Source organism: Ranitomeya variabilis, chromosome 2 (assembly GCF_051348905.1).
Source record: "Ranitomeya variabilis isolate aRanVar5 chromosome 2, aRanVar5.hap1, whole genome shotgun sequence".
Taxonomy (NCBI): Eukaryota; Metazoa; Chordata; class Amphibia; order Anura; family Dendrobatidae; genus Ranitomeya; species Ranitomeya variabilis.
The window spans coordinates 224,115,174-224,129,749 of NC_135233.1; the positions used below are offsets into that span (position 1 = coordinate 224,115,174).

General features: G+C 53.1%; 1 long non-coding RNA gene across 1 annotated transcript; it reads left to right on the forward strand.

The window, feature by feature from the left end:
• Positions 1-721: 721 nt before the first annotated feature.
• LOC143809271 (uncharacterized) lies at positions 722-12,585 on the forward strand. The gene is made up of 3 exons (XR_013222190.1): positions 722-835; positions 919-1,032; positions 12,474-12,585. It is a non-coding gene; the product is annotated as an uncharacterized LOC143809271 (long non-coding RNA).
• The last annotated feature ends 1,991 nt before the right edge of the window (positions 12,586-14,576 follow it).

Here is a 14,576-nt window from a genome sequence, read left to right on the forward strand (position 1 = left end):
TGCATGGGGCTGCTTGGGGAGAATGGGGGGTGTTGCTTGCATGGGGCTGCCTGGAGAGAATGGGGTGATGTTGCTTGCATGGGGCTGCCTGGGGAGAATGGGGTGATGTTGCTTGCATGGGGCTGCCTGGGGAGAATGGGGTGATGTTGCTTGCATGGGGCTGCCTGGAGAGAATGGGGTGATGTTGCTTGCCTGGGGAGAATGGGGTGTTGCTTGCATGGGGCAGCTGGGGAGAATGGGGTGGTGATGCTTGCATGGGGCAGCTGGGGAGAATGGGGTGGTGATGCTTGCATGGGGCTGCTGGGGAGAATGGGGGGGTGTTGCTTGCATGGGGCTGCCTGGGGAGAATGGGGTGATGTTGCTTGCATGGGGCTGCCTGGGGAGAATGGGGTGGTGTTGCTTGCATGGGGCTGCCTGGGGAGAATGGGGTGGTGTTGCTTGCATGGGGCTGCCTGGGGAGAATGGGGCTGATGTTACTCGCATGGGTCTGTGTGGTGTGCAGGTCAGTGTGTGTGATGTCACTTGCGCTGGGGGGGGTGCAGGAAAGTATAGTGCTACGTGTGTGGGGGCGAACAGGGGAGGGGATGAATGATGATGGAGATCTGAGGGATTGATATTACTTAGCATGAGAATCTCTGCCTGGTGGTGAGGGGTCGGTCATGGTTTTTTTTTTCTTTTATGTATAAAAAAAAAAAAAAAAAAATGTGTTCTCATTAATATTATTGGGGACACATGCTGTCAGGTTGATGACTGAGCTATGACCTCTGGGAGCGAAGCAGCTTTACAACAATGTCTCCAGATCCCTGACTTTATTCTCCCCTCGCACTCTGTGCTGGTCAGTATTAGCCCGGTGGCCACTGGTGTCAGCCACTACTTGTATCCAGTTTTCTGCATGATTTTTTTTCTGTTTTATTCTAGGTACTGTGACTTTTCCCCATCCTGTGCCCCCCAGAGCAGTGACCTCCCTGCAGATGTCATTTCATCACTGGACTTCTTTTCACCAAGTGGAATGGCGGTGCCCCCACAATCCATGTGAGGACCCAAAGGGATGACACTGTGGGCATCTGATAATGTCAGATAGATGAGTATAATTACTAAATTGTCTCCCCCTCTCCGTCTCCCCCGCCCCGGCTCCGTCTCCCCCGCCCCGGCTCCGTCTCCCCCGCCCCGGCTCCGTCTCCCCCGCCCCGGCTCCGTCTCCCCCGCTCCGGCTCCCCGGCTCCGGCTCCCCCGGCTCCGGCTCCCCCGGCTCCGGCTCCCCCGCCCCGGCTCCGGCTCCGGCTCCCCCGCCCCGGCTCCGTCTCCCCCGCCCCGGCTCCGGCTCCGTCTCCCCCGCCCCGGCTCCGTCTCCCCCGCCCCGGCTCCGTCTCCCCCGCCCCGGCTCCGTCTCCCCCGCCCCGGCTCCGTCTCCCCCGCCCCGGCTCCGTCTCCCCCGGCTCCGTCTCCCCCGCCCCGGCTCCGTCTCCCCCGCCCCGGCTCCGGCTCCCCCGCCCCGGCTCCCCCGCCCCGGCTCCGTCTCCCCGGCTCCGGCTCCGTCTCCCCCGCCCCGGCTCCGGCTCCGTCTCCCCCGCCCCGGCTCCGTCTCCCCCGCCCCGGCTCCGTCTCCCCCGCCCCGGCTCCGGCTCCGTCTCCCCGGCTCCGTCTCCCCCGCCCCGGCTCCGGCTCCGTCTCCCCGGCTCCGGCTCCGTCTCCCCCGCCCCGGCTCCGGCTCCGTCTCCCCCGCCCCGGCTCCGGCTCCGTCTCCCCGGCTCCGGCTCCGTCTCCCCCGCCCCGGCTCCGTCTCCCCCGCTCCGGCTCCGTCTCCCCCGGCTCCGGCTCCGTCTCCCCCGCCCCGGCTCCGGCTCCGTCTCCCCCGCCCCGGCTCCGTCTCCGTCTCCCCCGCCCCGTCTCCGTCTCCCCCGCCCCGGCTCCGGCTCCGTCTCCCCCGCCCCGGCTCCGGCTCCGTCTCCCCCGCCCCGGCTCCGGCTCCGTCTCCCCCGCCCCGGCTCCGTCTCCCCCGCCCCGGCTCCGGCTCCGTCTCCCCCGGCTCCGGCTCCGTCTCCCCCGCCCCGGCTCCGGCTCCGTCTCCCCGGCTCCGGCTCCGTCTCCCCCGCTCCGGCTCCGTCTCCCCTGCCCCGGCTCCGGCTCCGTCTCCCCCGCCCCGGCTCCGTCTCCCCCGCCCCGGCTCCGTCTCCCCCGCCCCGGCTCCGTCTCCCCCGCCCCGGCTCCGTCTCCCCCGCCCCGGCTCCGGCTCCCCCGCCCCGGCTCCGGCTCCCCCGCCCCGGCTCCGGCTCCGTCTCCCCCGCCCCGGCTCCGTCTCCCCCGCCCCGGCTCCGTCTCCCCCGCCCCGGCTCCGGCTCCCCCGCCCCGGCTCCGGCTCCGTCTCCCCCGCCCCGGCTCCGTCTCCCCGGCTCCGGCTCCCCCGCCCCGGCTCCGTCTCCCCCGCCCCGGCTCCGGCTCCCCCGCCCCGGCTCCGGCTCCGTCTCCCCCGCCCCGGCTCCGTCTCCCCCGCCCCGGCTCCGTCTCCCCCGCCCCGGCTCCGTCTCCCCCGCCCCGGCTCCGGCTCCGTCTCCCCCGCCCCGGCTCCGGCTCCGTCTCCCCCGCCCCGGCTCCGGCTCCGTCTCCCCCGCCCCGGCTCCGTCTCCCCCGCCCCGGCTCCGTCTCCCCCGCCCCGGCTCCGTCTCCCCCGCCCCGGCTCCGTCTCCCCCGCCCCGGCTCCGTCTCCCCGGCTCCGTCTCCCCCGCCCCGGCTCCGTCTCCCCCGCCCCGGCTCCGGCTCCGTCTCCCCCGCCCCGGCTCCGGCTCCGTCTCCCCCGCCCCGGCTCCGGCTCCGTCTCCCCCGCCCCGGCTCCGGCTCCGTCTCCCCCGCCCCGGCTCCGGCTCCGTCTCCCCCGCCCCGGCTCCGGCTCCGTCTCCCCCGCCCCGGCTCCGGCTCCGTCTCCCCCGCCCCGGCTCCGTCTCCCCCGCCCCGGCTCCGTCTCCCCCGCCCCGGCTCCGTCTCCCCCGCCCCGGCTCCGTCTCCCCCGCCCCGGCTCCGTCTCCCCCGCTCCGGCTCCGTCTCCCCGGCTCCGTCTCCGTCTCCCCCGCCCCGGCTCCGGCTCCGTCTCCCCCGCTCCGGCTCCGTCTCCCCGGCTCCGTCTCCCCGGCTCCGTCTCCGTCTCCCCCGCCCCGGCTCCGGCTCCGTCTCCCCCGCCCCGGCTCCGTCTCCCCGGCTCCGGCTCCGTCTCCGTCTCCCCGGCTCCGTCTCCGTCTCCCCCGCCCCGGCTCCGTCTCCCCCGCCCCGGCTCCGGCTCCGTCTCCCCCGCCCCGGCTCCGGCTCCGTCTCCCCCGCCCCGGCTCCGGCTCCCCCGCCCCGGCTCCGTCTCCCCCGCCCCGGCTCCGGCTCCGTCTCCCCCGCCCCGGCTCCGGCTCCGTCTCCCCCGCCCCGGCTCCGGCTCCGTCTCCCCCGCCCCGGCTCCGGCTCCGTCTCCCCCGCCCCGGCTCCGGCTCCGTCTCCCCCGCCCCGGCTCCGGCTCCGTCTCCCCCGCCCCGGCTCCGGCTCCGTCTCCCCCGCCCCGGCTCCGGCTCCGTCTCCCCGGCTCCGGCTCCGTCTCCCCCGCCCCGGCTCCGGCTCCGTCTCCCCCGCCCCGGCTCCGGCTCCGTCTCCCCCGCCCCGGCTCCGGCTCCGTCTCCCCCGACTCCGGCTCCGTCTCCCCGGCTCCGTCTCCGTCTCCCCCGCCCCGGCTCCGTCTCCGTCTCCCCCGCCCCGGCTCCGGCTCCGTCTCCCCCGCTCCGGCTCCGTCTCCCCGGCTCCGTCTCCCCGGCTCCGTCTCCGTCTCCCCCGCCCCGGCTCCGTCTCCGTCTCCCCCGCCCCGGCTCCGTCTCCCCGGCTCCGGCTCCGTCTCCCCGGCTCCGGCTCCGTCTCCCCGGCTCCGGCTCCGTCTCCCCGGCTCCGGCTCCGTCTCCCCGGCTCCGGCTCCGTCTCCCCCGCCCCGGCTCCGGCTGTTAAAGGGAACCTGTCACCCCCAAAATCGATGGTAAGCTAAGCCCACCAGCGTCAGGGGCTTATCCTACAGCATTCTGTAATGCTGTAGTTAAGCCTCCAATGTATCCTAAAAGATGAGAAAAAGAGGTTATATTATACTCACGCTGGCGGTCCGATCCAAGTCGCGGTCCGGTCCTGGGCCTCCCATCTTAATAGGATGACTTCCTCTTCTTGTCTTCACGCTGTGGTGCGCAGGCGCCGGGAAAGGTCAGAGGGGCCTGCACACTGCAGTACTTTGTGCTGGAGCCGCAGCGTGAAGACACGAAGAGGACCAAAACAAAAGTCAAGGGTGCTCACTATACTTAGGCAGGGGTGCTCTGGAGAAAAAGAGTCCAATATACAGGTCCTTCTCAAAAAATTAGCATATAGTGTTAAATTTCATTATTTACCATAATGTAATGATTACAATTAAACTTTCATATATTATAGATTCATTATCCACCAACTGAAATTTGTCAGGTCTTTTATTGTTTTAATACTGATGATTTTGGCCTACAACTCCTGATAACCCAAAAAACCTGTCTCAATAAATTAGCATATCAAGAAAAGGTTCTCTAAACGACCTATTACCCTAATCTTCTGAATCAACTAATTAACTCTAAACACATGCAAAAGATACCTGAGGCTTTTAAAAACTCCCTGCCTGGTTCATTACTCAAAACCCCCATCATGGGTAAGACTAGCGACCTGACAGATGTCAAGAAGGCCATCATTGACACCCTCAAGCAAGAGGGTAAGACCCAGAAAGAAATTTCTCAACAAATAGGCTGTTCCCAGAGTGCTGTATCAAGGCACCTCAATGGTAAGTCTGTTGGAAGGAAACAATGTGGCAGAAAACGCTGTACAACGAGAAGAAGTGACCGGACCCTGAGGAAGATTGTGGAGAAGGACCGATTCCAGACCTTGGGGAACCTGAGGAAGCAGTGGACTGAGTCTGGTGTGGAAACATCCAGAGCCACCGTGCACAGGCGTGTGCAGGAAATGGGCTACAGGTGCCGCATTCCCCAGGTAAAGCCACTTTTGAACCATAAACAGCGGCAGAAGCGCCAGACCTGGGCTACAGAGAAGCAGCACTGGACTGTTGCTAAGTGGTCCCAAGTGCCAGAGTCTGGAGGAAGACTGGGGAGAAGGAAATGCCAAAATGCCTGAAGTCCAGTGTCAAGTACCCACAGTCAGTGATGGTGTGGGGTGCCATGTCAGCTGCTGGTGTTGGTCCACTGTGTTTCATCAAGGGCAGGGTCAATGCAGCTAGCTATCAGGAGATTTTGGAGCACTTCATGCTTCCATCGGCTGAAATGCTTTATGGAGATGAAGATTTCATTTTTCAGCACGACCTGGCACCTGCTCACAGTGCCAAAACCACTGGTAAATGGTTTACTGACCATGGTATTACTGTGCTCAATTGGCCTGCCAACTCTCCTGACCTGAACCCCATAGAGAATCTGTGGGATATTGTGAAGAGAAAGTTGAGAGACGCAAGACCCAACACTCTGGATGAGCTTAAGGCCGCTATTGAAGCATCCTGGGCCTCCATAACATCTCAGCAGTGTCACAGGCTGATTGCCTCCATGCCACGCCGCATTGAAGCAGTCATTTCTGCCAAAGGATTCCCGACCAAGTATTGAGTGCATAACTGAACATTATTATTTGATGGTTTTTTTGTTTGTTATTAAAAAACACTTTTATTTGATTGGACGGGTGAAATATGCTAATTTATTGAGACAGGTTTTTTGGGTTATCAGGAGTTGTAGGCCAAAATCATCAGTATTAAAACAATAAAAGACCTGACAAATTTCAGTTGGTGGATAATGAATCTATAATATATGAAAGTTTAATTGTAATCATTACATTATGGTAAATAATGAAATTTAACACTATATGCTAATTTTTTGAGAAGGACCTGTATTATAGATAACTCCGGCACACCATAAATCTTCAGCAGTAAATGTATATTTATTATCTCAATTCAGTAGACAGCGGGATGCCATACAGAAAAGAAAAACGATCACAATTGTGGGTATCCCCAACGTTTCGGCATCAAATAGCCTTTCTCAAGGGGTATCAGTTTATTTGTGATGCGACCAACAAGGTGAAAGGCTCCCGCTTAATCTTTTCAGCGTCCGGAACAAGGCTCCAAGTAAGGACAAAATGACAAGGACAAAACCTGACCGCAGCATTTTGTCCTTACTTGGAGCCTTGTTCCGGACGCTGAAAAGATTAAGCGGGAGCCTTTCACCTTGTTGGTCGCATCACAAATAAACTGATACCCCTTGAGAAAGGCTATTTGATGCCGAAACGTTGGGGATACCCACAATTGTGATCGTTTTTCTTTTCTGTATGGCATCCCGCTGTCTACTGAATTGAGACACGAAGAGGACGTCATCTGATGAAGATAGGAGGCTCCGGACTGCGATGCCCATCGGACAGGACTGGGACTGTCCCTGGGTGAGTATAATATAACCTCTTTCTCATTTTTTAGGATACATCGGGGGCTTATCTACAGCATTACAGAATGCATTACAGAATGCTGTAGATAAGCCCCTGATGCTGGTGGGCTTAGCTTGCCCTCGATTTTGGGGGTGACAGGTTGCCTTTAAGCACCACAATACAATTTTTGCAGCTAAAGCACAGTGGACTTTGGTAAAAAAATGTGTTTTTCTTTTGTTATTAATCTGTCTTTAATGTTTAATTCATTGTTTTGATTTCTAAAACTCTTTATTATTGATTTGTATGTATGCATACTTATATATTTCTCTTTTTTATTTCTAACTATTCATCTTGTAATAAACTTGTTTGACAGCTATGAGTTGAAATTTCATTTCCTTGCGGATTTACGTTCTATGGGATAATGGGGAAGAGACAAAAGGTCGGGGGTGCAGTAGCTCTGGTGGTGGTGAGGCGGCAGAATGGTTATTGCAGGCTGTAGGCTTTCCTGAAGAGATGAGTTTTCAGGTTCCATCTGAGGGATCCAAGGGTGGCGGATAATCGGACGTGTTGAGGCATGGAATTCGAGAGGATGAAGGATATTGGGGAGAAATCTTGGAGGCGGTTGTGTGAGGAATAAGTGTGGAGGAGAGTAGGAGGTCTTGGGAGGATCGGAGATTACGTGAGGGAAGATAGTGGGAGATAAGTTCAGAGATATAGGGAGGGGACAGGTTGTGGATGGCTTTGTAGATCATTGTTAGTAGTTTGAACTGGATTCGTTGTGGAATTGGGAGCCAGTGGAGGGATTTGCAGAGGGGAGAAACGGGAGTAGCGAGGAGAGAGGTGGATTAGCCGGGCAGCAGAGTTGAGGACAGACTGGAGTGGTGCAAGAGAGTTAGCGGGGAGGCCACAGAGGAGGATGTTGCAGTAGTCGAGGTGAGAGATGATGAGGGCATGCACAAGCATTTTAGTAGATTAAGGGCTGAGGAAGGGACGGATTATGGCAATATGTTTGAGTTGGAGGCGACAGGAGGTGGCAAGAGTTTGGACGTGCGGTTTGATGGACAGGGCAGACTCGAGAGTTACCGCGAGGCAGCGTATTTCAGGTGTGGGAGAGAGCGTGATGCCGCTTACCATAATAGATAGATCAGGTAGGGGGGATACGCGAGATGGAGGAAAGATGATGAGTTCGGTTTTGTCTACATTGAGTTTTAGGAAGCGAGAGGTGAAGAAGGAGGATATGGCTGCTAGACACTTCGGGATTCTGGACAGAGAGGTGACATCTGGGCCAGAGAGGTAGATCTGAGTGTCATCAGCATACAGGTGATACTGGAAGCCATGGGACTTTATGAGTTATCCTAGGCCAAGGGTATAGATGGAAAAAAGTAGGGGCCCCAGGCCAGAGCCTTGAGGGACTCCAACAGAGAGAGGGCGGAATGAGCCAATACAGTCTGCTGTGCCTGCGCAACGACCGCAGAGTTGCCCAGATCTTCCTTACTGATTACTGGGTGGCCACCCTGCTGGATCCCTGCTGCAAAGACAAAGTACCATTATTTGTTCCGTCACTGGAGCGGGATGGCAAAATGTGTGAATACAAGCACATGCTGGTAGAGGCACTACTGACGGCGTTCCCACCTGACAGAAGAAACACAACGCAGAGGAGGAGGAAGTCGCCAACGCAGCTGTGGCACCACCTCAGAAGGGAGGGTTAACATGGCTAAAATGTGAAAAAAATTAATCAGCATGACACAGCATCCAGCACCACCATCTGATACGGTCTATACAACCAGGTGCCAGCGTTATAACAACATGGTGGAAGAGTACATGTCTATGTCCACACGTCTGCATGTACTAAGTTGGGTCTGCCCATTTAACTTCTTGGTTTCCAAACTGGACACATGGCCTAGGCTTGTACTTTTTGACTTGGAAGTGCCGGCATGCCCCGTGGCAAGTGTAATGTTGGAACATGTGTTTATTACAGCAGGGGATATCACACATAGGCGCATTCACCTGTCCAAAGCCAACGTGGCCACTCTCGCATTCATTAAAAGAAACCAGGAGTGGAGTCCACAGGACTTGTCTTTGCCTTTGGCAAACCAGACAAATGTACCATCTGCACCCAGACATTGTTATATTTTATTTGCCATTTGTTTTATTTTGGGGCCTTACCAAAAAGGAAGAGAAATAAAATCCACCAAAATAATGTTGGATACCATCAGGCCTGCCTCTTCCACCTACACTGCAATGTCCACCTACACCTCCTCCTCCACTAGGACATCCGACTACTGTATCTACATTGTTCTTTTTTTATTTTATTTTATACTATGTTCTTTTAAATGCTGTCCCTAAAAAAAAAAAAAAATCCTCCAAAAAACTGTTGGATACCTCATCCCCTGCCTCTTCCACCTTCATCGCCACATTCGCCTCAAGCTCATCCACCTACTACACCTCCTCCTACATTTGGACCTATGCCTCTTTTTTCAAGATTATTATTACTTTTTATTCTCTGTTATTTTAAGTGATCTTACTATCCACATTTGTTTTCAGGGCTATTGTCCTGCTTACCCCCTTTTTGTTCTATTTTTCACCTTTACCGCTTACTACCCCCATTTTACCACGCGAAAGTACGAGACCACATTGGCTGTGAGCTGGTCTCATTATGCTGGGAAGGGCCCAATAAAGATTTAACTTTTCAGCTTATTAATCAGTGAACAGCTGTCTGCTTTTTCTTTGCTGGTTATTAAAAAATGGGTGGACTCATCCAAAAAATTTATTGGGGCCCCCTCTATTTTTAATAACCAGCTACGGCAAAACAGACAGCTAAGGGCTGATATTAAAAAGCTGTGAAGGTCCATGGACATTGGCCCCTACCAACACTAATAAGCCGCACGAGAAATGGAGCATCTATTAGGGTATATTTCCACTGTCAGGATGGCCGGCGGTATCGCCGCAGTGACGAAGCCGCTCGGCGCTAAGCCCCGCCCCCTTTCTGCGACGCGATCATGCCGGATGTGTTAACTCTTCACATCCGGGATGATCGCTCGCTCCCATAGGGCCCTGTGATATGCCTTGCGGGGACGCTGCGTCCCTGCAAGGTGTACGGACATGCTGCGATCTGAAAAGACGCGCAGCATGTCCGGAGTCGCAGGGCCGCCGCGTGCGGGTTTCCACGCATAGTGGAGACGGGATTTCATAAAATCCCCTCCACTATGCTGGAACATCTGGACGCTGCTTGTTTGACGCTGCAGCTCTGCGCAGTGTCAAACAAGCAGCGTTTCCTGACCGTGGAAACATACCCTAAGAAGCGCTAATTCTTGAGCATCGACTCAGCTCTTCCTGATTGCATGTGTGCAGTGGCAACTGGGGTAATATATACAGCTCTGGCCAAAATTAAGAAACCACCACATCAAAACCCTGCCATGGGCAGCCCATTCTCCAGACCTGAACCCCACTGGAAACCTCTGGAATGTAATCAAGAGGATGATGGATAGTCACAAGCCATCAAACAAAGAACTGCTTACATTTTTGCGCCAGAAGCAGTGTGAAACACTGCTGGAAAGCATGCCAAGATGCATGAAAGCTGTGATTAAAAATTATGGTTAGTACACAAAATATTAATTTCTGAATAGTGATGGGGTCGAGCAAATTGGAATACTCGGGTACTCGGCCAGAACAGCGAACCCAATATAAGTCTATGGGAGACCCAAGTACTTTTACTACGATCTCCCCCGGGGGTCCTTTTAAGGTCTAAAAATGATGGAAACACTGCTCAAAAGACACAGGAACATCATGGGGATCGCCCCTGAAAAAATTCCTGACTCCTAGTTCACAGCCTTAATAATTTTTTTCCGAGATTCATGCCATTTTTCCTGGTGCCACAAAAAACACATTAAAACGAAACCAAAATGGGTTTTGCTGGCCTGTAAGGCCAAATATTTAACCCCAGGCCGAAAATTTCCTCTCCCTCTTAGGCTTAGTTCAGACGCAGCGTTTTTGAAGCGTTTTTCAACTTTAACATTGCTTTCAACCACTACAAATGCATTCACTGGGAAATGTCATTGTAACATTTAACTGGCCATGTGGTGTGTGACACATAAGCAGACCCATCTTGTTTCATTTATAAAGGAGGGACTCTTAAAGTCACAGAGCCTATTTTTACTGGTGCATCAGGCGGCATTAATCTTCTTAAAGGGCCAATATGAAACAGTGGGTCTCCTAAGCTGTTGTAGCCTATGCTGTGAGTGGATGGGCTGCCAAGAATTACGACGCACCACAGTACCCCTGTCATAAGATGTCCAGGGGGGACTCCTGAAAAAGTGTTGCATTGAATTCAAGGCCTGCCCTGCTACCAATTCATATGCACCCCAATAAGCCTTTGAACCCACATACTGGATGGGCCCCTGAAAATCCACTTCACAATATGCATTTTGTACTCCGTACTCCTTTGTTTTACACATTGGCGGCAAGGCCAGCCCTGCTGCATAGTCATATGCACCCCATTAGGCCTTGGAACACACATACTGGATGTGCCCATGAAAATCCACTCGTATTTTTTATGGTATGATGGTTCCCTCTTTGCAGAATTATTTACAGGAAATTTGGCAATTGTGTTTGCCATGTTTTTAACACTAAGGTTCAGATACGGCTTTAAAAAAGTCTAATCCTAGCAATACAAAGCAATTTCATTGCAAACTACAAAATTCAAGGAATATTAAGATTGAATAGTGTGAGTGCGTACATTTTTGTATATGTTACCAATAACATACAAAAGTTAATGATTACATATAAGGATTACATAGATATACTGATTACGTGTATATATGAAGATTAACTTCATACAGTCTACTTAGATCATCACCAAGAGGCTTTTAAATATCATCCGTCTGGAATATCCGAGAAGCAACACCAAGACAGAGAACCCCTTTGAGATTACCTACACTGCATGGGCGTCCCCAATTATGCAGGTATCAGCACACTGTACATGTACAGGTACCCCAGTTTTGGTATCTGTCTTAGTCATGTTTCTCTGGTCTTATATAGTGATTTACACTATGTAGTAACTCTAGTTTCACCCAGACCTTCAAGTGGCCAGCTTTCACGGGTGTATTAAACTGAGATATCATGGAGTCATCAGACGAGTGGCCATAAACCACTAGAAAATAAAAACCACAAGGATTTAGATCAAACCACCACAGGCAGAGTTTCAGTAAACCTTAATGTTTTACAACGACAAACAGCAAACATATAGAGGCTTCAAACTGTTTCTGAAGTGAGAAAACAAACATTTATCAACATGGTGCATTATGAGCATTGTCTGTCACATTTGTAAATGTTTTACAAGACATGCAGCTATGTGATTGTCTGAATGCATTCGGTGTACAGTATTTTAATCTTGTTTACAAATCGCCATTTGTATATTCGCCATTTGTACATTTGAGGCAGCCAAAGTTATCGCTCTCAAGGAGAGAAACTAATATAGTGGACAAAGAAATATTTGTAATAAACTACTGAGCCAAACTAACATCATTGCATTATCAAATTTATATGAAGTGTATTGTGTCCAATTTGCGCAACCAGGCAACACAAAAAGGAGCTTTTCCAGTCAGCTCTTTAAGGTACACAAATGTGAAGTGTTTGCTATCAAGGATGTGGTTTCACCAATGGGGGGTACCTTTTTTAAAAATATACTATTGCCATCACAGCCACCCATGCCCAAACTTCACGGGCCTATAACAATACAAAGCATGTTCACCCAGGTCATGTTGTCGGAGATAAGGAAGAGACATTGCAGGAGACAGTTAAGAATTAGGGCCAATGTAGTGGTGTGGGTCTCTGAGACTTGTAATGCAGTGCATGATCTGCCAAACAATTCCCCAAAGGGGGTACTGTCAAGGTGAAAAGATATATCTTCATACACTTTTTGTACTGTTGTATTCTTATACTGTGAAACAATAAGTTTTTCCCATCTGCTAGCTAATGTAGATGTAATTGTATTTAAAATGGCTGCCAGTATTCACCTTTGCCCTACTTTTTGTCTCTGAGGAAAGAAGTATCATTTCTTCTTAAATTGAAACTTGAGGAATGTGAAGAAAGGAGGATTCGCCAGGAGACATCAGGACAAATCAGAAAGACTGAATACTAGACATATACTGCTTAAACCCCACCCAATGCATTCCTTCTCCTAACACACAATATAGTACTGTGTATCCGGAAATAAACGCAGTTGCTGTGATCGTGGCCGATACTGGTAGACGCACGAGCATCAACTGAGATTGAACCAGCTATTTGTCTGACTCATTCTTACCCGGTACCAAATGCTCTGCTCATACTTTAATTTGGGATGACTGGTGAATGAGGGTTATTGTCGTGACGACCCCGACAGTACCTTTTTTAAAAGTACACTAGTGCCATCGCATGCCCCTAGCCCAAATATTAACGGCCTATAACAGTACTGAGCATGTTTACCCTGGTGATCTAGTGGCAGGAACATTTTAGATTGCAGGAGAGCAAGTTAAGAAGTCAGCCCAATGGAATGTCATGCCCAATTCCACAATGTGGGATCTTTTTAAAAAACTAAGAGTGCCATCACAGCCCCCTTGGCAGGGCCGGACTGGCCATCGGGCAGTTCTGGCAAATGCCAGAAGGGTCGGTGGCAGTAGTGGGTGGCTCGAGTGTGCCGCTGTCGGCACACTCCCCCCGTTGTCGGCACACTCCCCCCGTTGTCAGCACACTCCCGGCCCCGCATTCAACTATACCGGCGTCATAGACACCGGTACAGTTGAATGCAATGATGGAGGAGAGAGCGTCTGCTGACGCTCCCTCTCCCATCATTCCCCGCTCTGCCTGCCGCTGACACTGTGGGTGCGCGATGACGTCATATCATCGCGCACCTGCTGTGTGACCGGGCGGGCAGACTGCAGCTGCTGAGACCGGAGCCAGGAGCAGCAGCGCGGGGCAAGATTAAAGGTGAGTAGACTTTGTTTTTTTATTATTACATATCAATGGGTGATAACTGGATTGTAGGGGGGGGGGGGCTGGCTGCATTACATTCTATGGGGCAGTGCTGCATTACATGATTCTATGGGGCTGGGCTGCATTACATGATTCTATGGGGCAGTGCTGCATTACATGATTCTATGGGGCAGTGCTGCATTACATGATTCTATGGGGCTGGGCTGCATTAAATTCTATGGGGCTGTGCTGCATTACATTCTATGGGGGCTGTGCTGCATTACATTCTATGGGGACTGAGCTGTAATGCTGGATACAGCTGTAATTATATGTTATATAGTTGTGTTACACTCCCCTCACTTCTTGTAACCTACAATTGTACAAAGATATTATACAGTCACCAGGCGACAAGTGGGCCTGTGTGACTTCAAATGCCAGGACTGAATTTTAGTCCCAGTCCAGCCCTGCCCCTTGGCCAAAATGCACCGTACAGAGCACGTTCACCCTGGTGATCTATTGGCAGATACAGGACAGATTGCAGGCGACTGTCATGATTCCAATGGCAGGGAATCACCAAAAGGGCAAGCACAAAAATAGGACAAGCTCTAGGGTGATGGAACCTGAGCTGACCGCGATCCTGAACTTAACACAAACACTATCAGCAGCCGGGGAACGTACCTACGGGGACTCTAGACGTCTCGCGCCAGCCGGAGAACTAACTTCCCCTAGAAGATGAAAAGCAGACCTCTCTTGCCTCCTAGAGAAATACCCCAAAGGGATAGCAGCCCCCCACATATAATGACGGTGAATTAAGAGGAAGGCACATACGCAGGTATGAAAACAGTTTTAGCAAAATGAGGCCCGCTAAAGCTAGATAGCAGAAGGATACAAAAGAGATCTAGGCGGTCAGCGAAAAACCCTTTCTTCAAAAAACCATCCTGAAATTACTGGGACCCATGTGCCAACTCATGGTACATGGGGAGTAATTTCAGCCCACCAGAGCAACCAGCAGCAAAGACTCATATGTATGCAAGCTGGACTAAAAACATGATAAGGCAGAACACAAAAAACAAGAAAATCAGAACTTAGCTTGTCCAGCAGATTATAGGAGCAGGTAGCAGAGGCAAACAGAGACACTCTGATTACAATGATAGCCGGCAAGGGAATGACAGGAAAGCCAGGTTAAATAGGAAACACCC